Raw genomic sequence first — 24,280 nt, 5'->3', positions numbered from 1 at the left:
CTGGAGCTTTGTTTTTCACCAACGCCTCAGTGCAGCTCAGACTTCTTCCAAACCATCAGTTCTTGATCATATGCTACCTCTTCAAATGGTTGAATTTCGACCAATTCTTTTTGGTACAGTGACTCAGCGTATTCCTTTCATTTGCTTTTGATGTGTCCTGCATTATTCAATATTTTGCCCATAGAATCCTTCAATATCACGGCTCCAGACTTGAATATTTTCTTCAGCTCTTTCAGCTTGAAAAATGCTGATTGTTCTCTTCCCTTTTGGTTTCCTATCTACAGATCTCTGCACATGTCATCAAAATACTTTGTCTTCTCGACAGGCCCTTTTGAATCTTCTGTTCAGATTTTACTTCATCATTTCTTCCATTCGCTTTAGCTACTAGACATTCAAGAGCAAGTTTCCAAGTCTCTTCTGACATCTATTTTGGTCTTTTCTTTCTTTCCTGTCTTTTTAATGACCTTTTGCTTTCTTCATATATGGTGTCCTTGATGTCATCTCACAACTCCTCTGGTCTTTGGTTATTAGTGTTCAATGCATCACATCTTTCTTGATATAATCTCCAAATTCAGGTGGGATATACTCCAGGCATATATATATATATATATATATATATATATATATATATATATATATATTTTTAATTGAACTTTAGATGAAGGTTTACAGAACAAATTATAGTTTCCCATCAAACAGTACACATATTGATATATGACCCTGTTTAACAACCCCAGGACCTGTCAGCACTCTCCCTTCTCAACCCTGGGTTCCCTATTACCAGCTTTCCTGTTCCCTCTTACCTTCCAGTCCCTGCCTCAGAGCTGGTGCTTCCCGTTATTCTTGTTTTATTCCATGGGTCTGTTCAATCTTTGGCTGAAAGGTGAACCTCAGGAGTGGCCTCATTACTGAGCTGAAAGGGTGTTCAGGGTCCATACTTTCAGGGTTTCTCCAGTCTCTGTCAGGCCAGCAAGTCTGGTCTTTCTTTTTGAGTTAGAATTTTGTTCTACGTTTTTCTCCAGCTCTGTCCAGGACCGGCTATCGTCAGAGCAGTCAGTGGTGGAAGCCGGGCACCATCTGGTTGTACTGGACTCAGCCTGGTGAAGGCCATGGTAGATGTGGTCCATTAGTCCTTTGGACTAATCTTTCCCTTGTGTCTTTAGTTTTCTTCATTTTTCCTTGCTCCCGAAGCGGTGAGACCAGTGGAGTGTGCTAAATGGCTGCTCACAGGCTTTTAAAACCCCAGGTGCCATTCATTGAGGTCATGTTCTGGTTTTCATGGACTTGTTTCAACTTTCTTCAGCTTCAGCTTGAACTTGCACATAAGCAATTGATAGTTTGTTCTGCAGTCAGACCCTGGCCTTTTTCTGACAGATGGTATTGAGTTTGTCCATTGTGTCTTTCCACAGATGTAGTCGATCTGATTCCTGTGCTTTTCATCCGGTGAGGTGCACGTGTACAGTCACCATTTATGTTGTTGAAAAAATATGTTTGCAGCGAAGTTGTTGGTCTTGCAAAATTCTATCATGTGATCTCCAGCATTTTTTCTATCACCAAGACAATATTTTCCAACTACCGATCCTTCTTTGTTTCCAACTTTTGTATTCCAATCACCAGTAATTATCAATGCATCTTGACTGCTTGTTTGATCAATTTCAGACTGCTGAAGTTGGTAAAAATCTCCAGTCTCCTCATCTTTGGGCTTAGCGGCTGGTGCATAAATTTGAATAATAGTTGTATTAACTGGTCTTCCTTGTAGGCATATGGATATTTTCCAATCACTGACAGTATTATATTTCAGGATAAAAAACCACATTGTTGTCAACTTGATTCTGATTCACACTGACTCTGTAGGACAGAGTAGAACTGCCCCATAGAGTTTCCAAGGAACTCCTGGCAGATTTGAACTGCTGACCCTTTGGTTAGCAGCTGTAGCACTTAACCACTACGCCAGCAGGGTTTCCTCTGTCCCACTAGATTGTATCATTCTGCTGCTGAATTGAAGCAATTGCATTTTGCCAGAACCCCCTGTTTTTTCCTATAGGAAGCTGAACGTTCCTGCAGTAGTGGGTTCTAGCTGCATGTCCTGATTTGGCTTGGATTGGATCCCGGCCTCCCCCTTCCACACAAAAAAGTCAGGTCTTTGTTTTTTTATTGTGATATTTATCTGTCTAAGTGGCTTAAAGTAACATTTAACTTTTTTCATTAAAAAACAAAAACTGTGACTCTTCCTGTTGACTCCAGTTCTTTGTTGTCTTCCCTCATTTCTACAATTGGAAAGACACCAAGTACTAACATAATGGAGAAAATAAAGGAACAAATTGGCTTTTGTGAAACGCTTGAAAGAAATGCACTGAGTCTTTGTCTGTAAACACTAAATAACAAGAGAAATTAAGGATGAGATCTGGGTTGTTCTGACCCAAATAAAACATTTTCTTGAAAAATACAGATGACGGAGGAAAAGTTTCTGAGGACCCACATAATCTCTTATTTCATCCGTTTGGTTTTACAAATACTAACACACGTTATAAAACAGACGGCATTGTAAGGGTTATAAAAGGAAGAAGAGAGGAGATTTGGAGATTTTTTAATGCAGTATTGATGTTTTCTACTCCAAGGAAAAGATCTTTTCTCCTCTTGTTCAATAATAGTATTCACCTTTTAATGAATCCTTCTCAATAGCCCTAGAAAATTCACAAAGTGTGAGACGATGCATCTGCTTTGGACCTCAGGAAGTAGAAAGTGGGAAAAGAGTTACAAATACAATGGTATGTATTATTAATGAATCACCCTGAGCCTGTCCTCAAAGACTGCTTGAAAATGCCTATGGGCTTAGGAGCCGCTAATCTAAAATAAGATCTGTCTTGGAAGAAGTACAGCCAGAATGCTCCTTAGAAGCGAGGATGCAAGACTTCTCTCACCTAATTTGGACATGTTATCAGGAGGGGCCAGTCCCTGGAGAAGGACATCATGCTTGGTAAAGTAGAGGGTCGGAGAAAAAGAGGAAGACCCTCAATGAGAGGTACTGACACAATGGCTTCAACAAGGGGCTCATACACAGCAGCAATTGTGAGGATGGTGCAGGACTGGGTGGTACTTCTTATGTTGTACATAGGCCGATATGAGTCAGAACCAACTCGACAGCACCTACAACAACAAATCTTTACCAAAGCAGATCGTCAGGTCTTTCTTCTGCAGAGCTGCTGGGTGGGTTTGAAGTGCCAACCTTTCAGTTAGCCATTGAGCACTTTACCGTTGCACCACCAGGGCTCCTTCCATAAAGATGTCAGTCAAGAAACCCTATGGAGCACAGTTCTTCTCTGTAGCATGTGGGGTTACCACGATTTGGAATTGACTCAATCACAAGAGGTTTTGTGATTTGCTTAGCACGGGCGTGATGCAAGGTAAGAGCTAAATAAATGGGTTGGTGATGGAGAGGAGGAAATCAGTCCTTGGGGACTCAAAGGAGTAAGCAGAACATGACAGGGACTCAGTTGCAAAGGGCTCCTTCCCTCTCCTGGAGGAAGGCTCCAGGTCCCGATTTTTTCCCCTTTGGCCTTTGGCCATGAGTAGACTTACGTTCTCCTAATAGTGCCAGCAGGATGCTGAGACCTGAAACAGAGAGAAGAGGGGACAGTTCAGATGGGGAATGCCCAGGACTCTGCTGGGGGCCTTTTCTCCTACTGCTTACCTCTACACACTAGCTTCACGGCACACTCCTGGCACGGCAAACACCAGGGCATCATGTATTACTGAAGCATGAGTGGAACATGTGGCTGCAGCTTGTGTCCTGATTTCTGACATTCCGGCAGCTACTTCATCTTTTTCTCCAAGTCTGGCATCAAAAGGCCAGTCTCCTTTCTATATTCAATAGTAGAGCTTTACCAAGGAGCCCTTGGTGTGCAGTGATTGTGCAGTGGTGTGCAGGACTTGGCTGCTAACCAAAAGGTTGGTGGTTGAAACCCACCAGTGGTTCCACAGGACAAAAGACCTGGCAATCTGCTCCTGTAAAGTTTACAGCCAAGAAAACCCTAGAGGGCAGTGCTACTCTCTCACATGGGGTAGCTATGAGTCAGAATCAACTCAACTGCACCCAACAATAGCAAAAATATCTTTACTAGTCTGGACTTCTAAGCCAGCACTGTCCATCAGAAATATAACGTGATGTTTAGATACCAGACGCAACATGGATGAACCTTGAAAACATTATGCTGAGTGAAATCAGTCACAAAAGCACAAATATTGTATGATCCCACTTACATGAAATATCTGTCGTTAGCTGCCATTGAGTCAGCCCCCGAATCATGGCAAACCCATGTACAATAGGATCAGACCTTTAGGATCATAAGTTTTTCATTGGCTACTTTTCGGAAGTTGAGAGCCAGGTGCTTCTTCCCAGACCAGCTTTGTCTGGAAGCTCTGCTGAAACCTGTTCAGTGTCCTAGTAACACTCAAGCCTCCACTGATAGCTGGATGGTGGCTGCACATGAGGTGCACTGGCTAGGAATAAAACCTGGGTCTCCCACATGGAAGGCAAGAGCTCTACCTCTGAGCCACCTCTGTCTCATCCCACAGCCCTAGCCCTTCATGAACACACCCTTCACTGTCTTCTCCTTTTCCTGCCTCTCCTGGGCTTCCTGGGGTCACCACCCAACAAACTGCTCTCACACCCAAGTTCTTGTCTCAATATCTTCTTTGGGGAGCCCAACCTAAAGGCTCGGTGTGAGAGATAATAATAGGACTAACAGTTATTTCTAGAGAAAGTGACAAATTTGGGGGAGCAACCAAAGTTAGCATGCAGGGGGAGGGAGTTCTTTGTTACTCTCACCTGAGATGAGGAGCAGGTACCTGCTGGACATAGTGCTAAGATCCAGGTGGCCAGAACCTGAGATAATAAGGAGGATGTTAGCATGCTATTATTGTAGTTGTTGTGTGCCATCGAATCAATTCCGACTCATAGCAAATCTATAGGACAGAACAGAACTTCCCCATAGGGTTTCCTAGGCTGTAATCTTCACAGAAGCAGATGTCTACATCTTTTCTTCAGTGAAGCTGCTGGAGGGTTTGAATCCCTGACCTTTCGGTTAGCAGCTGAGTGCTTAACTGTTGCACCACCACAGCTCGTTTAGTATACTATACACAAGGACATATGTGTGTGTATATATATATATATATATGAAACTCTGGTGGTGTAGCGGTTAAGTGCTATGGCTGATAACCAAAAATGGTGACAATTCGAATCTACCAGGTGCTCCTTGGAAACTCTATGGGGGCAATTCTAGTCTATAGGGTTGTTATGACTCGGAATTGGCTCAACGGTAATGGGTTTGGTTTTGGTTTTTTATAGTATATCTGATATATAAATATACAATATTATCTAAATACAATATATAAATATACAAATGTTTTATATTTACATATAATATAGTATATAAATATATAAATGTAATTATATATAATTTAATAAAAAATACAATATACAAATCTGAGGATTCTCTGGTTGCCACAAAAGGTCGAATACTTAACTGCTAACCGAAATGCTGGCAGTTCGAACCCACCCAGAGGAGCCTTGGAAGACAGACCTGCTGATTTGCTTCTGAAAGCTCACAGCCTTGGAAGCCCTGTGGAGCACAGTTCTACTCTGACACACATGGGGTCATCATGAGTTGGAATCAACTAGACAGCAGATGTTTTTAAAATATATAAATATAATCTATATAGAATTTATAAAGTGTATGCAAGAAATTGATTATATATAATTACATAATGTAAAACCGATATATAATGTATTTGCATAAATATGTTTATATTATGAACTATCTCTCCTAAAAAAATCCCAAACCCACTGAGGTTTAGTTGATTGCAACTCAAAGCAGTTCTATAGGACAGAGGGCAACTGCCCATAGGATTTCCAAGCCTGTCATCTGTACAGAAACAGACGGCCACATCTTTCTCCAGCAGAGCAGCTGGTGAGTTCTAACTGCTGAACATTCAGTTAGCAGTTACTATAAACAATGACATATATATATATATATATATATATATATATATATATGTATGTATGTATGTATATGTAAAAAAAATGTATGTATGGGAAACTCTGGTGGTGTAGCGGTTAAGTGCTATGGCTGATAACCAAAAAGGTTCACCACTGCGCCACCAGGGCTGCTAAGAATCGACTCGACGGCCCTGGGTGTTATGGGTTACACAATAGGTAAACCACCTCTCCTATTTTACAAAAAAAGTTAACATTCCATCCACAACCTTATATATATATGTGTGTGTGTATCCACTCACAAAGTCCTCACATGCGTGCAGATATGGGTATATGATCTTGTATCTGCATGAGATCCCTGGAAGACACCTAAGGAACTGCTAACACCACTTGTCTTCGAAAAGAGGATCTGATGCCTGGGAAGCAGAGCAGGAAGGAGACTTTTCATAGTTTGCCCTTTTGTACTTTCTGAATATTGTGCCAGTGGCTGTATTTTATATTCAAAGAATAAACAGTTTCTAAAGGAGAAAATAATGGAAGTGTTAGACATCACTGAAGTCCCTGATGGTGCAAATGGTTAACACACTCAGGTGCTAACTGAAAGGCTAGAGGTTTGAGTCTACCTGCAGGCACCTCGGAAGAAAGGCCTGGTGATTTACTTCTGAAAAATCAGCCATAGAAAACCCTACGGAGCACAGTTCTACTCCGACACACATGCAGGCACCACGAGTTGGAGTTAATGACATCAGTATAAATGAGCTTTTCAAAGGAGACTTTAAAAGGCAACGTAATAAATGCCTTATGGATATCATTTTAAAATTGAAGAACTGTGCTAATGTTACGTCAGTGGGTAATTGGGATTAGCATAAAACTTTCAGTGGGCATTAGCAAAGACCATATGCTCTGCAAGTCAGCTAAGCCACTCACAAAGTGGCACCGTCGGTGATAAAGGCGCTGATGGAGAAGATGCTTCTAATGGTTTGAAGACAATCATTTCACCAAATGCAAGGGGGAGACAGCCAGCATTTAAACATGTGTGACAAAAATAATTCGATACCATAAATGGGAGGCGGGGCCAAGATGGCAGACTAGGTAGACGCTACCTCGGATCCCTCTTGTAACAAAGACTCAGAAAAACAAGTGAATTGATCACATACATAACAATCCACGAACCCGGAACAACAAACACAGATTTAGAGACAGAGAACGAACTAATACGGGGAAGCAGCGATTGTTTTCAGAGCCTGGAGCCAGCGTACCAGTAAGGTAACCTTTGGCGCCTGATTTAGGGCAGAGCCCAGGGGAGCAGAGGGCACAAACAAGGGGCCCAGCCCTAGCCCCCGAACTCACTCCGGGAGGGGGCCCAGTCAGTTCGCGTGGGCGGCTTGGCGATGCAGCTGGTGGGAGAAGTCCCCGGGAGGCAGTGACTGGTCTTGGAGCGGGGAGAGCAGTGCCCCAGCGGGGACACGCGGTCACAACACAAGCACGGGGAGCTGCTCCACTCACCTGAACTAACCACAGGAGGGGGCCCGGCCGGTTCGCGGGGGTGGCACGGCGACGTGGCTGGCGGGACGAGAAGTTCCCGGGAGGCAGCGACTGATTTCGGAGTCAAGAGGCACCGTCCTAGCAGGGGAACCTTGACGTTGGGTGTGGGGCTGGCAGCAGAGGATCTGACTGTGACCTCAGCGGGCCAGACCCCCCAGGGACAATCTCCACACAGCCAGCACACATAGGCGAGGCGCCCCACGGGAATCTCAGATAAAATGGTCATTCCAAGCAAGACAAGCAACTCTGGCTATATTCTGAGGTGCTACTCTCCTATCTCTCTGATCCCTCCCCCACCCTCCACAGGCGGCTTCATTAGCATCCAAATTGCTTGAACCAGAGGGAGAACTCTGATAGGGATCTGACTGCATTTTTTTTTAGCGAATTTTCTGGAAAAACTAGTTTCCCAGTGATGGCTCGGAGACAGCAGTCCATATCAAACCACATAAAGAAGCAGACCATGACAGCTTCTCCAGCCCCCCAAACAAAAGAATCAAAATCTTTCCCAAATGAAGATACAATCCTGGAATTATCAGATACAGAATATAAAAAACTAATTTACAGAATGCTTCAAGACATGACAAACGAAATAAGGCAAACTGCAGAAAAAGCCAAGGAACACACTGATAAAACTGTTGAAGAACTCAAAAAGATTATTCAAGAACATACTGGAAAAATTAATAAGTTGCAAGAATCCATAGAGAGACAGCATGTAGAAATCCAAAAGATTAACAATAAAATTACAGAATTTGACAACGCAATAGAAAGTCAGAGGAGCAGACTCGAGCAATTAGAATGTAGACTGGGACTTCCGGAGGACCAGGGAATCAACACCAACATAGCTGAAAAAAAATCAGATAAAAGAATTAAAAAAAATGAAGAAACCCTAAGAATCATGTGGGACTCTATCAAGAAGGATAACTTACGGGTGACTGGAGTCCCAGAACAGGGAGGGGGGACAGAAAACACAGAGAAAATAGTTGAAGAACTCCTGACACAAAACTTCCCTGACATCATGAAAAACGAAAGGATATCTATCCAAGATGCTCATCGAACCCCATTTAAGATTGATCCAAAAAGAAAAACACCAAGACCTATTATCATCAAACTCGCCAAAACCAAAAATAAACAGAAAATTTTAAAAGCAGCCAGGGAGAAAAGAAAGGTTTCCTTCAAGGGAGAATCAATAAGAATAAGTTCAGACTACTCAGCAGAAACCATGCAAGCAAGAAGGGAATGGGACGACATATACAGAGCACTGAAGGAGAAAAACTGCCAGCCAAGAATCATATATCCAGCAAAACTCTCTCAGAAATATGAAGTCGAAATTAAGATATTTACAGAAAAACTCAAGTTTAGAGAATTTGCAAAAACCAAACCAAAGCTACAAGAAATACTAAAGGATATTGTTTGGTCAGAAAACCAATAATATCAGATACCAGCACAACACAAGGTCACAAAACAGAACGTCCTGATATCAACTCAAATAGGAAAATCACAAAAACAAAGAAATTAAGATTAATTAAAAAAAAAAATACACATAACAGGGAATCATGGAAGTCAACAGGTAAAAGATCACAATAATCAAAAAGAGGGACTAAATACAGGAGGCATTGAACTGCCAGATGGAGAGTGATACAAGGCGATATAGAACGATACAAGTTAGGTTTTTACTTAGAAAAATAGGGGTAAATAATAAGGTAACCACAAAAAGGTATAACAACTCCATAACTCAAGATAAAAGCCAAGAAAAACATAACGACTCAACAAACATAAAGTCAAACACTATGAAAATGAGGATCTCAGAATTTACTAAGAAAAACGTCTCAGTACAAAACAGTATGTGGAAAAATGAAATTGTCAACAACACACATGAAAAGGCATCAAAATGACAGCACTAAAAACTTATTTATCTATAATTACGCTGAATGTAAATGGACTAAATGCACCAATAAAGAGACAGAGAGTCACAGACTGGATAAAGAAACACGATCCATCTATATGCTGCCTACAAGAGACACACCTTAGACTTAGAGACACAAACAAACTAAAACTCAAAGGATGGAAAAAAATATATCAAGCAAACAATAAGCAAAAAAGAAGAGGAGTAGCAATATTAATTTCTGACAAAATAGACTTTAGACTTAAATCCGCCACAAAGGATAAAGAAGGACACTATATAATGATAAAAGGGACAATTGATCAGGAAGACATAACCATATTAAATATTTATGCACCCAATGACAGGGCTACAAGATACATAAATCAAATTTTAACAGAATTGAAAAGTGAGATAGACACCTCCACAATTATAGCAAGAGACTTCAACACACCACTTTCGGAGAAGGACAGGACATCCAGTAAGAAGCTCAATAGAGACACGGAAGACCTACTTACAACAATCAACCAACTTGACCTCATTGACTTATACAGAACTCTCCACCCAACTGCTGCAAAGTATACTTTTTTTTCTAGCGCACATGGAACATTCTCTAGAATAGACCACATATTAGGTCATAAAACAAACCTTTGCAGAGTCCAAAACATCGAAATATTACAAAGCATCTTCTCAGACCACAAGGCAATAAAACTAGAAATCAATAACAGAAAAACTAGGGAAAAGAAATCAAATATTTGGAAACTGAACAATACCCTCCTGAAAAAAGACTGGGTTATAGAAGACATCAAGGAGGGAATAAGGAAATTCATAGAATGCAACGAGAATGAAAATACTTCCTATCAAAACCTCTGGGACACAGCAAAAGCAATGCTCAGAGGCCAATTTATATCAATAAATGCACACATACAAAAAGAAGAAAGAGCCAAAAACAGAGAACTGTCCCGACAACTTGAACAAATAGAAAGTGAGCAACAAAAGAATCCATCAGGCACCAGAAGAAAACAAATAATAAAAATTAGAGCTGAACTAAATGAATTAGAGAACAGAAAAACAATTGAAAGAATTAACAAAGCCAAGAGCTGGTTCTTTGAAAAAATTAACAAAATTGATAAACCATTGGCTAGACTGACTAAAGAAATACAGGAAAGGAAACAAATAACCCGAATAAGAAACGAGAAGGACCACATCACAACAGAACCAAATGAAATTAAAAGAATCATTTCAGATTACTACGAAAAATTGCACTCTAACAAATTTGAAAACCTAGAAGAAATGGATAAATTCTTGGAAAAACACTACCTACCTAAACTAACACATTCAGAAGTAGAACAACTAAATAGACCCATAACAAAAAAAGAGATTGAAACGGTAATCAAAAAACTCCCAACAAAAAAAAGCCCTGGCCCGGACGGCTTTACTGCAGAGTTCTACCAAACTTTCAGAGAAGACTTAACACCACTACTACTGGAGGTATTTCAAAGCATAGAAAATGACGGAATACTACCCAACTCATTCTATGAAGCCACCATCTCCCTGATACCAAAACCAGGTAAAGACATTACAAAAAAAGAAAATTATAGACCTATATCCCTCATGAACATAGATGCAAAAATCCTCAACAAAATTATAGCCAATAGAATCCAACAACACATCAAAAAAAATAATTCACCATGATCAAGTGGGATTTATACCAGGTATGCAAGACTGGTTTAATATCAGAAAAACCATTAATGTAATCCATCACATAAATAAAACAAAAGACAAAAACCACATGATCTTATCAATTGATGCAGAAAAGGCACTTAACGAAGTCCAACACCCATTCATGATAAAAACTCTTACCAAAATAGGAATTGAAGGAAAATTCCTCAACATAATAAAGGGCACCTATGCAAAGCCAACAGCCAATATCACTCTAAATGGAGAGAACCTGAAAGCATTTCCCTTGAGAACGGGAACCAGACAAGGATGCCCTTTATCACCGCTCTTATTCAACATCGTGCTTGAAGTCCTAGCCAGGGCAATTAGGCTAGACAAAGAAATAAAAGGTATCCGGATTGGCAAGGAGGAAGTAAAGTTATCACTATTTGCAGATGCCATGATCTTATACCCAGAAAACCCTAAGGAATCCTCCAGAAAACTACTGAAACTAATAGAAGAGTTTGGCAGAGTCTCAGGTTATAAAATAAACATACAAAAATCACTTGGATTCCTCTACATCAACAAAAAGAACACCGAAGAGGAAATAACCAAATCAATACCATTCACAGTAGCCCCCAAGAAGATAAACTACTTAGGAATAAATCTTACCAAGGATGTAAAAGACCTATACAAAGAAAACTACAAAGCTCTACTACAAGAAATTCAAAAGGACATACTTAAGTGGAAAAACATACCTTGCTCATGGATAGGAAGACTTAACATAGGAAAAATGTCTATTCTACCAAAAGCTATCTATACATATAACGCACTTCCGATCCAAATTCCAATGTCATATTTTAAGGGGATAGAGAAACAAATCACCAATTTCATATGGAAGGGAAAGAAGCCCCGGATAAGTAAAGCATTACTGAAAAAGAAGAAGAAAGTGGGAGGCCTCACTCTACCTGATTTCAGAACCTATTATACAGCCACAGTAGTCAAAAGAGCCTGGTACTGGTACAACAACAGGCACATAGACCAATGGAACAGAATTGAGAACCCAGATATAAATCCATCCACGTATGAGCAGCTGATATTTGACAAAGGCCCAGTGTCAGTTAATTGGGGAAAAGACAGTCTTTTTAACAAATGGTGCTGGCATAACTGGATATCCATTTGCAAAAAAGTGAAACAGGACCCATACCTCACACCATGCACAAAAACTACCTCCAAGTCTATCAAAGACCTAAACATAAAGACTAAAACGATAAAGATCATGGGAGAAAAAATAGGGACAACCCTAGGAGCCCTAATACAAGGCATAAACAGAATACAAAACATTACCAAAAATGATGAAGAGAAACCCGATAACTGGGAGCTCCTAAAAATCAAACACCTATGCTCATCTAAAGACTTCACCAAAAGAGTGAAAAGACCACCTACAGAGTGGGAAAGAATTTTCAGCTATGACATCTCCGACCAGCACCTGATCTCTAAAATCTACATGATTCTGTCAAAACTCAACCACAAAAAGACAAACAACCCAATCAAGAAGTGGGCAAAGGATATAAACACACATTTCACTAAAGAAGATATTCGGGCAGCCAACAGATACATGAGAAAATGCTCTCGATCATTAGCCATTAGCCATTAGAGAAATGCAAATTGAAACTACGATGAGATTCCATCTCACACCAACAAGGCTGGCATTAATCCAAAAAACACAAAATAATAAATGTTGGAGAGGCTGCGGAGAGATTGGAACTCTTATACACTGCTGGTGGGAATGTAAAATGGTACAACCACTTTGGAAATCTATCTGGCGTTATCTTAAACAGTTAGAAATAGAACTAGCATACAACCCAGAAATCCCACTCCTCGGAATATACCCTAGAGAAACAAGAGCCTTCACACAAACAGATATATGCACACCCATGTTTATTGCAGCTCTGTTTACAATAGCAAAAAGCTGGAAGCAACCAAGGTGTCCATCTACGGATGAATGGGTAAATAAATTGTGGTATATTCACACAATGGAATACTACGCATCGATAAAGAACAGTGACGAATCTGTGAAACATTTCATAACATGGAGGAACCTGGAAGGCATTATGCTGAGCGAAATTAGTCAGAGGCAAAAGGACAAATATTGTATAAGACCACTATTAGAAGATCTTGAGAAATAGTATAAACTGAGAAGAACACATACTTTTGTGGTTACGAGGCGGGGAGGGAGGGAGGGAGAGGGTTTTTTATTGATTAATCAGTAGATAAGAACTGCTTTAGGTGAAGGGAAGGACAACACTCAATACATGGAAGGTCAGCTCAATTGGACTGGATCAAAAGCAAAGAAGTTTCCGGGATAAAATGAACGCTTCAAAGGTCAGCAGAGCAAGGGCGGGGGTCTGGGAACCATGGTTTGAGGGGACTTCTAAGTCAATTGGCAAAATAATTCTATTATGAAAACATTCTGCATCCCACTTTGAAATGTGGCGTCTGGGGTCTTAAATGCTAACAAGCGGCCATCTAAGATGCATCAATTTGTCTCAGCCCACCTGGAGCAAAGGCAAAGGAAGAACACCAAGGCCACACGACAAGTAGGAACCCAAGACACAGAAAGGGCCACATGAACCAGAGACCTACATCATCCTGAGACCAGAAGAACTAGTTGGTGCCCGGCCACAATCGATGACTGCCCTGACAGGGAGCACAACAGAGAACTCTTGAGGGAGCAGGAGATCAGTGGGATGCAGACCCCAAATTCTCATAAAAAGACCATACTTAATGGTCTGACTGCGACTAGAGGAATCCCGGCGGCCATGGTCCCCAGACTTTCTGTTGGCCCGGGACAGGAACCATCCCCGAAGACAACTCATCAGACACGAAAGGAACTGGTCAGTGGGTGGGAGAGAGATGCTGATGAAGAGTGAGCTAATTATATCAGGTGGACACTTGAGATTGTGTTGGCATCTCTTGTCTGGAGGGGGGATGGGATGATAGAGACAGAGGGAAGCTGGCAAAATTGTCACGAAAGGAGAGACTGAAAGGGCTGACTCAATAGGGGGAGAGCAAGTGGGAGTACGGAGTAAGACGTATGTAAACTTATATGTGACAGACTGATTGGATTTGTAAACGTTCACTTGAAGCTTAATAAAAGTTAATAAAAAAAAAATAATAATAATAATTCGATACCATAAATGAAAATAATGCTATGGGAGGCTATTAAAATAACACAGGAATTGGTGTCCCGGAATTGTACGCGTGAAGAATGTTGAATTGATAATGCTGTGTTTTCTATATTTTTACGACAAAAAAATAACATACAAAGCAACTGTGATATAGCATTGGAATAAAATGCCAGTTATACAGCAAAATACATGATGTCACATTTAAAGGAATTATAAATGCTAACAGGAGAATCCCCCACGTGTCTGTCAGTTCGTCGTACTGTGGGGGCTTGTGTGTTGCTGTGATGCTGGAAGCTATGCAACTGGTATTCAGATATCAGCAGGGTCACCCATGGAGGACAGGTTTCAGCTGAGCTTCCAGACTAAGACAGACTAGGAAGAAGGACCCAGCAGCCTACTTCTGAAAAGCATTAGCCAGTGAAAACCTTATGAATAGGAGCGGAACATTGTCTGATACAGTGCTAGAAGATGAGCCCCCCAGGTTGGAAGGCACTCAAAAGATGACTGGGGAAGAGCTGCCTCCTCAAAGTAGAGTCGACCTTAATGATGTGGATGGAGTAAACCTTCCGGGACCTTCATTTGCTGATGTGGCACGACTCAAAATGAGAAGAAACAGCTGCAAAGATCCATTAATAATTGGAACCTGGAATGTACGAAGTATGAATCTAGGAAAATTGCAAATCGTCAAAAATGAAATGGAACACATAAACGTCGATACCCTAGGCATTAGTGAGCTGAAATGGACTGCTATTGGCCATTTTGAATCAGACAATCATATACTCTACTATGGCGGGAATGACAACTTGAAGAGGAATGGTGTTGCATTCATCGTCAAAAAGAACTTTTCAAAATCTATCCTGAAGTACAACGCTGTCAGTCATAAGATAATATCCATACGCCTGCAAGGAAGACCAGTTAATACGACTATTATTCAAATTTACGCACCAACCACTAGGGCCAAAGATGAAGAAAATGGAAGGTTTTTATCAGCTGCTACAGTCTGAAATTGATCGAACATGCAACCAAAATGCACTGATAATTACAGGCAATTGGAAAGCAAAAGTTGGAAACAAAGAAGAAGGATCAGTAGTTGAAATACATGGCCTTAGTGGTAGAAATAATGCCGGAGATCGAATGAGAGAGTTTTGCAAGACCAACGACTTCTTCATTGCAAATACCATCTTTCACCAACATAAACGGTGACTATACACATGGACCTCGCCAGATGGAACACACAGAAATCAAATTGACTACATCTGTGGAAAGAGACAATGGAAAAGCTCAATATCATCAGTCAGAACAAGGCCGGGGCCGACTGTGGAACAGACCATCAATTGCTCATATGCAAGTTCAAGCTAAAACTGAAGAAAATCAGGGCAAGTCTATGAGAGGCAAAATATGACCTTGAGTATATCCCACCTGAATTTAGAGACCTTTTGAAGAATAGATTTGATGCATTGAACACTAGTGACCAAAGACCAGATGAGTTGTAGAATGACATCAAGGACATCATCCATGAAGAAAGAGGTCACTGAAAAGACAGGAAAGAAAGAAAAGACCAAGGTGAATGTCAGAGGAGACTCTGAAACTTGCTCTTGAACATCGAGCAGCTAAAGCAAAAGGAAGAATTGAGGAAGTAAAAGAACTAAACAGAAGATTTCAAAGGGCCTCTCAAGAAGGTAAAGTATTATAATGACGTGTGCAAAGAGCTGGAGGTGGAAAACTAAAAGGGAAGAACACACTCGGCGTTTCTCAAGCTGAAAGAACTAAAGAAAAAATTCAAGCCTTGAGTTGCAATAGTGAAGGATTCCATGGTGAAAACATTAAACGATGCAGGAAGCACCAAAAGAAGATGGAAGGAATACACAGAGTCATTATACCAGAATGAATTAGTCGATATTCAACCATTTCAAGAGCTGGCATATGATCAGGAACCGATGGTACTGAAGGAAGAAGTCCAAGCTGCTCTGAAGACATGACAAAAAACAAGGCTCCAGGAATTGATGGAATATCAATTGAGATGTTTCAAGAAACAGATACAGTGCTAGAGGTGCTTACTCGTCTATGCCAAGAAATAGGGAAGACATCTTCCTGCCCAACTGACTGTGAGAGATCCATATTTAAGCCTATTCCCAAAAAAGGTGATCCAACTGAATGTGGAAATTATAGAACAATATCGTTAATATCACACGCAAGCAAAATTCTGCTGAAGATCATTCAAAAACAGCTGCAGCAGTATATCGACAGGGAACTGCCAGAAATTCAGGCTGGTTTCAGAAGAGGATGTGGAACCGGGGATATCATTGCTGATGTCAGATGGATCCTGGCTGAAAGCAGAGATTACCAGAAGGATCTTTACGTGTGTTTAATTGACTATGCAAAGGCATTCGACTGTGTGGATCATAACAAACTATGGATAACACTGTGAAGAATGGGAATTCCAGAACACTTAATTGTGCTTTACATGGATCAAGAGGCAGTTGTTCGGACAGAACAAGGGGATACTGATGAGTTTAAAGTCAGGAAAGGTGTGCGTCAGGGTTGTAATCTTTCACCATATCTATTTAATCTGTAGGCTGAACAAATAATACGAGAAGCTGCAGTATATGAAGAAGAACGGGGCATCAGGGTTGGAGGAAGACTCATTAACAACCTGCGTTATGCAGATGACACAACCTTGCTTGCTGAAAGTGAAGAGGACTTGAAGCACTTACTAATGAAGATCAAAGACCACAGCCTTCAGTATGGATTACACCTCAACATAAAGAAAACAAAAATCCTCACAATTGGACCAATGAGCAACAACATGATAAATGGAGAAAAGATTGAAGTTGTCAAAGACTTCATTTTACTTGAATTCACAATCAACACCCACGGAAGCAGCGGTCAAGAAATCAAAAGACACATTGCCTTGGACAAATCTGCTGCAAAGGACCTCTTCAAAGTGTTGAAGAGCCAAGATGTGACCCTGAAGACCAAGGTGCGCCTGACCCAAGCCATGGTATTTTCAATCCCATCATATGCATGTGAAAGCTGGGCAATGAATAAGGAAGACCGAAGAAGGGTTGACGCCTTTGAATTGTGGTTTTGGCGAAGAATATTGAATGTACCATGGACAGTCAAAGAACGAACAAATCTGTCTTGGAAGAAGTGAGGCCACAATGCTCCTTAGAGGCAAAAATGGTGAGACTGTGTCTTACATACTTTGGACATGTTCTCAGGAAGGATGAGTCCCTGGAGAAGGACATCATGCTTGGCAGAGTACAGGGTCAGCGGAAAAGAGGAAGACCCTGAACAAGGTAGACTGACACAGTGGCTGCGACAATGAACTCGAGCATAACAACGATTGTAAGGATGGCGTAGGACCGGGCAGTGTTTCGTTCTGTTGTACATAGGGTCGCTATGAGTCGGAACCGACTCGATGGTACCTAACAACAACAACAAGAACAACAGGAGAATGGCATTATGAGTGGTTTTTCAATTTCTTCTTAGTCATCTGTAATTCTGAATTTCGTACCTTACTTTGGCAATAAGAAAATAATAATAGTAATAAAACACTTCCCTGGAAGAGGAAACAAAATGGTAAACAGAAACGGTTTCTCTGGGCAGCTTCATCCCTTCTCTGTACTCCTGTCTTGATGTAGCCATTCTATTCTGGTCTTGAAGTGTGAAATCCTTTAGGGTCTGCCTCTGTGCCTGTGTGGTAATTTTCTCAGTGCCTCACCCATAGTTATGCACTGGCCATAAGACACTTAGGTGGCATTCAGTACACTTGAGTTTGAATCCCAGATCCGCCATTACTATCAGAGTGGCCCTAAAGTGGTGACTGTACCACTGAGTCTCAGTTTTCTCATCTGCAAAATGGGGCTAAGAAAGAGGATGTACTTCATAATTCACACACACTGTGCTGAATCAGTGAGGTGACCTTCCATAGAATATGACCCCTGCCTGACAGACAGCAAGTGCTAAATAAAGTTAACTGTGATGAGGAGAGAGAATGATAATGATAGTGATGGTGGTGATGGTACCGTTGATGGTGGTGATGGTGATGGTGGTAATGGTGAACATGATAATAATGGTCGTGATGGTGGTGGTGGTGGAGGTGGTGATGGTGGAATGTTGGTGGTGAGGATGGTGAACATGATAGTAATGGTGGTGGTGATAATAGTGGTATTAGTGGTGGTGAAGGTGGTGATGGTGGTAATGATGGTGTTTGTGGTGATGGTGGACATAATAGCAATGCTAGTCATAGTGGCGATGGTGATGATGAAAGTAGTGATAATGGTGGCAATGGTGGAGGTGCAGGTGGTGGTGGTGAAGATGGCGATGGTGGTAGTGACAAGGGTGGTAATGGTGGTAATGGTGATGGTGGAGTATTGGTGGTGATGATGGTGACGGTGCTGGTTGTGGTGGTGACGGTGATGGTGGAGTATTGGTGGTGATGATGGTGATGGTGCTGGTCGTGGTGGTGACGGTGATGGTGGTGCATTGGTGGAGATGATGGTGGTAGCTGGTGGTGGTAATGGTGGTGACAGTGATGATAGTGGTGACGGTGTTGGTGGTGATGATGACTGACGTGACAGAAATGGTGATGGTGGTGGTAGATGGTGGATGGGAGATGGTAGAGATGGTGGAGCTGATGGTGATGGTGATGAAGGTGGTGGTTACAATGGTGGTCATGGAGATAATTCACGCTTCTTCCATGACTCTGGTTATAACCATGACTTTGACTCACCTCTTACCCAGTGTGATGAGAATTCAAAAGGGTCCTGTGGGGTCCCCACAGTAACAAAGTAGTGCTCTGAGAGGGACCATCCCAGGGGAATCTCTGGTCCCTGACAGCCCTGAACAGGTTACCTGCATATTATGCACTGGAATATTGGATGTAAATACAATTTTACTAAAGAGACTTCTCTTTTCCCTTCCTGTACCAGGTCTTAAAAACATTTAGGGAACTTCCACTATGGGCCAAGTACCTTCTTAGGTGCTTGGTAAATATCATCTCATTGAAAGCTCACAACTACCCAATGATATAGAAGTTATAATTATCTCCCCACTTTTCAGAAGAAGAAATGGAAGTTCAAGGAGATTATATCACTAGCTCAAGGTCCTGCTGCTAATAAAATGCAAAGCTAAGACTTGAATAAAATCTGCCTGAGTCCAAAGCCCATGTCCACCACCACACCAAGGTCATAAATTCCAATACTTCCTGGGAGCTAGACATGGAACATAAATATGAGACCATTGGTGAGGAGCAAGGGGCCCTGGTGGTGCAACGGTTAAGCACTCGGCTATTTACTGAGAAGTTGGTGGTTTCCACAGAAGAAAACCTGGTGATCTGCTCCCATAAAGATTACAGCCTAGGAAACCCTATGGGACAGTCTCCTCTGTCAAGTGAGGTTGCTATGAGTTGAAAATTGACTTGATGACACCCAACAACAACAACACCACAACTGCTGAGGACAGTGGAGACTCAGAGGCCACAGGCTGTAAATACCTGAAGATGTTAAAATCCACCTCTTCTTTAAATACACAACCTGTAGACTAGCAGTTCACAACTTCTGCAGTAGACAATACTGCCTGATTGAAAATCAAGTTCTTTAAATGGGACTCTTGTGTCCCTTAGAGGAAATACACTCAATCACTTCCTGGTTGTCTTGCCTTCTCTCAACACTTGCCTTTCTTTTTTTGATGCACGGTGCTCTTCCTCTCAAAAAACCTACTCGAAAATATACTGTAGACAATACTGGGGAAAGCAGCAGAACTTGCCCAAGCCAAGGTTGTGGAAGCTGCACAGAAAAATCCAAATTCCCTGAGGGACTGAATTACTGGGCTGAGGGCTGGGGACCATGGTCTCGGGGGACAGCTACCTCAGTGGGCATAACATAGTTTATAAAGACAATGTTCTAAACCCTTTGGTGAATAGACTCTGGGCTCTCAAAAGCTTGTGAGTGGTCATCTAAGATACCACACTGTTTCCACCCTGTCTGGAGAGGAAAGAAAGGAGAAAACCAAAGACACAGGGGAAAGATTAGTCCAAAGGACTAATGGACCACAAGTACCACAGCCTCTACCAGAGTCCAGCACAACAATAGGGTGCCCAGCTACCACCACGGACTGTTCTGACAGGGGTCACAATACCGGGTCCCAGACAGAGCTAGAGAAAAATGTAGAACAAAATTCTAACTCACAAAAAACACCAGACTTACTAGTCTGACAGAGACTAAGAAATCCCAAGAGTGTAGCCTCTGGACATCCTTAGAACTCAGTACTGAAGTCCCTCTTGAGGTTCACCCTTCAGCCAAAGATTAGACAGTCCCATAAAACAAAACGAGACTAAAGGGGCACACCAACCCTGGGACAAGGTCAAGAAGGAAGGAGGAGATAAAAAAACTGGTAATGGGGAAGTCCAGGTTGAGAAGGGGAGTGTTGACATGTCGTGGGGTTGGCAACCAATGTCACAAAACAATATGTGTATTGTTTAATGAGAAACCTTCATGTAAAGCACAATTAAAAAAATACCACAGAAACTCCCATTATTAACAAATCCTAACCAGATGAGAACAATCACTTTTTGCCGCCTCACTGGAAACCAGTTTTACTAAAGCCAGTATTGTATGTAAAAGACGTGATAATATTTTTCAAAACAGCAGAAGCTTCTAGCTATGTTTATTTGGAGAGATTCTGGCCATGACCCACAATAAGAAATATTATATTGATGGTACAGTACTCATGTATGGACACTTCCATATATGTATAGAAATATCTATGCATATATATACATACACATTGCCAGTTCAAATTCCCCCAGCAGAACAGCAGGAGAAAGTCCTGAGCATCAACTTCTGTCAGGTCACAACTATTGAAAACCCTGAAAATTTTACTCTAACACACATGTGGTCACTGTGAGTTGGAATTGACTCTATAGCAAGGGATTTATATACAGAGAGAGAGAACTAAAACAAGCTTCACAAAGCTGCACTCACCACATGCAGTATCTGATATTTTATAATTAAAGTCCTTTTTGTTTCTTTTACAATGCTGGTTGTTACCCACTGTCATAGTTATCAAGTGTTGCTGGAACAGAAACATCCCGAGAGAAGAGCTTTAACAAAGAGAATTTTATTCTGTCAGTCTAATAGGCTAGAAGCCTGAATTCAAAGTGCCAGCTCCAGGGGAAGGCTTTCTCTCTCTGGTGCCTCTGGGGGAAGGTCCTTGTCATCAATCTTCCCGAGTCCAGGAGCTTCTCAGTGCACGGACCCTAGGTCCAAAGGACATGCTATTCTCCTAGCTCGTTTCTTGGTGGTATGAGGCTCCCCATGTCTCTCTGTTCACTTCTCTCTTTTATATCTCAAAAGAGATCATCTTAAGACACAACCTAATCTTGTAGATGAGTTCTGCCTCGTTGACATAACTGTCACTAATTTTGCCTCATTGACATCATAGAGGTAAGATTTATAGGTAACAAAATGGTGGACAGTCATACAATATTTGGAATCATGGACTAGCCAAGTTGACATGCATTTTTCAGGGGGACAAAATTCAATCCATAACACCTAGTAAGTTGGTTTCTGGACTCTGTAGGGACTCACAACCAACTGGTTACAAAATACTGACCTGTATATCTCTGTACTTTGGCCATGAAGACAACATACGATCCTTCACTGTGAACTTGGCATTTAATGTGCTTATGTGTTTATTTGCAGGGGGAGGTAGCTGTGTAGCATGTGGAAAGGCATGGTAATTCACTGTGTCACCTTGGTCAACTCCCTGCTGCTTTTAGACCTTGTTTTCCACATTTTTAATAACAAATTGATTACACTCTGAGTTTGTTCAGCTCTTCTCGGAGCTTTATCAATTTACTTCACCTTAAGCCCACTAATTCACAATTTACCATCTTCTTTGAGTGTGCTCAAGCATCTCAGTATTTTCCACTCTATCACAAAACAACACGCACATTCCTCGCCCAAGCAGAAGTGAGAAAATGAAAGAGAGATAGATGCCCAGACAGCAGCTTTCAAGGAATAAAAATAACAGGACATGTGACGAGGTCGCCTGGAAAATTCTAGAAGCAGAATGTCTTCTAGACCCAAGATCACAGTAAAATATTTTCTATTTCCTGTCAGAAGACACTAAACCAAATCCTACTTACCCAGCAAATGAAAAGTCCTGGCTTCTCACGCAGCCTGGTGGCTTCTCAGAGGCAACAAAAAGGAAATTGGCCTCTTCTTATCTTGAGCTTCAGTTTCTCAAGGAGGTTTATGGGTGGGTGAGATGGCTTGGGGGTGTAAGTTGGGGAGTTTGCATAATACTAGGCCCATCAGTTCTCTCTTCCTGAGTCACTTACATACCACATTAGGCACGCCCCTCCCCCCAAACTAATGTGCCTCAGGAAATGAATTTGGGCAAGAGGATGGAGTCCAAAGAGGAAAATAAACTAATGGAAACTGGTGCCAACTCCCAGCCAGGCTAAGAAAATGGGTCCGACTTTGAAGGGGTTCCTTTAGTTGGTGAACTTCTTAGCACAAGAGTTAGTGTGGGAAGGAGTCAACAGATCTATGTATTACCCAGTTCCCTATTACCAAGTCACTTTTCAGTTTACCCCCTTGGGAAGTGACTTACCCATAACCTTGGTCTTTAGGATGGGGCAACCCAATGTAATGACACTGATCTACTTGGCTCGTAGGAACTCTGGTGGCGCGACGCTTATAAACGTTTCGTTTGAACCCACCCAGCAGTCCCGAGGAAGAAAGACCTGGTGATCTGCTCCCCTAAAGGTTCCAGCCAAGAAAATCCCATGGGTAAGTTCTACTCTGTCACCTGGGGTCAGTATGAGTCGAATATTAACTTCAAGACACCTAACATCACATGACCCGTAAAAATCTTGACTGGTCTCTTGCCATGTTGAACTGAAATTTTCATCTCAATTGTGTTAGAAGAATCTTAGTAAGATCTGGCACAAATACAGAAAACACACCTTAGTTTGGCAAATCCAAATACACATCTAGTGATTCCCCTTTGTCTCGATTTTATTACATTTATGAAGCATTCCCTTATTGTCCCTATTAACAACAGAACAAAGCATTGCCTGGTCCTGTGCTATCCTCACAATTGTTGCTATGTTTGAGTCCGTTGCTGTAGCCACTGTGTCAATCCATGTCATTAAGTGTCCCCCTCTCTTTTGCTGACCTTTTACTTTGCCAAGCATGATGTTCTTCTCCAGGTACCGGTCCCTCCTGATAACGCGTCCATAGTACATGAGACTGAGTCACGATATCCTGGCTCAAAGAAGCATTCTGGCTGTACTTCCATGAAAGATCTGTTCTTTCTTCTGGCAGTCCATGGTATATTCGATATCCTTCACCAACACCAGAATTCCGATGCATCAATTCTTCTTCCGTCTTCCTTATTCATTGTCCAGTTTTCCCATAGGTATGTGGTGATTGAAAATACCATGGCTTGGGTCAGGCGCACCTTAGTCCTCAAAGTGACATCTTTGCTTTTTAACACTTTAAAGAGGTCTTTTACAGCAGATTTGCCCAATGCAATATGTCATTCGATTTCTCGACTGCTGCTTCCATGGATGTTGATTGTGGATCCAAGTAAAACGAAATCCGTGACAACTTCTATATTTTCTCCGTTTATTATTGTAAAAACGGTGTGGCAGCAGCGTTGTCTGACCTCTTCTCTAATTTCACAAGGGCGGAGGAGAATCTTTATCAACCTCCACAGCCCAAGGCTGATTCCTATGAGGCAGAGGTTAGACATACCTCCTCTCTCCAACCTTTTTAACAATGCTGACACTAGCCATCCCTCCCAGGGCACTCTCTACTTCTCTACTAGTTCCGAGAATTCATTGCAATGGCCACACAGAGCTCACACTCACGGTTATGGGGTTTCTTAGCAAAGTAACAGGTTACAATTCAGGATTAGGAATGACTCACAATACGGTTGTTCAGTCAGGAAAGTTTCTCAGCTGCACTCACAGGCAAAACTCTCCCTTGCCCTCGG

At 41.6% G+C, this 24,280-nt stretch overlaps 1 protein-coding gene and 1 long non-coding RNA gene across 2 annotated transcripts in view; both read right to left on the bottom strand.

Annotated features, from left to right (window-relative positions):
- The window catches only part of ADGRE1 (adhesion G protein-coupled receptor E1), a 216,419-nt gene that overhangs the window by 51,145 nt on the left and 140,994 nt on the right, over positions 1–24,280 (bottom strand). The gene's annotated exons all lie outside the window — the stretch shown is intronic.
- On the bottom strand, positions 3,580–22,484 carry LOC126072024 (uncharacterized). Its single transcript, XR_007516444.1, has 3 exons — positions 22,422–22,484; positions 4,829–4,885; positions 3,580–3,612 (listed from the first exon to the last, which is right to left on the bottom strand). It is a non-coding gene; the product is annotated as an uncharacterized LOC126072024 (long non-coding RNA).

Source organism: Elephas maximus, chromosome 3 (assembly GCF_024166365.1).
Source record: "Elephas maximus indicus isolate mEleMax1 chromosome 3, mEleMax1 primary haplotype, whole genome shotgun sequence".
In the NCBI taxonomy this organism is placed as follows: domain Eukaryota; kingdom Metazoa; phylum Chordata; class Mammalia; order Proboscidea; family Elephantidae; genus Elephas; species Elephas maximus.
The sequence above is the reverse complement of the archived record's forward strand: the minus strand, read 5'-3'. Positions and strand labels throughout refer to the sequence as shown.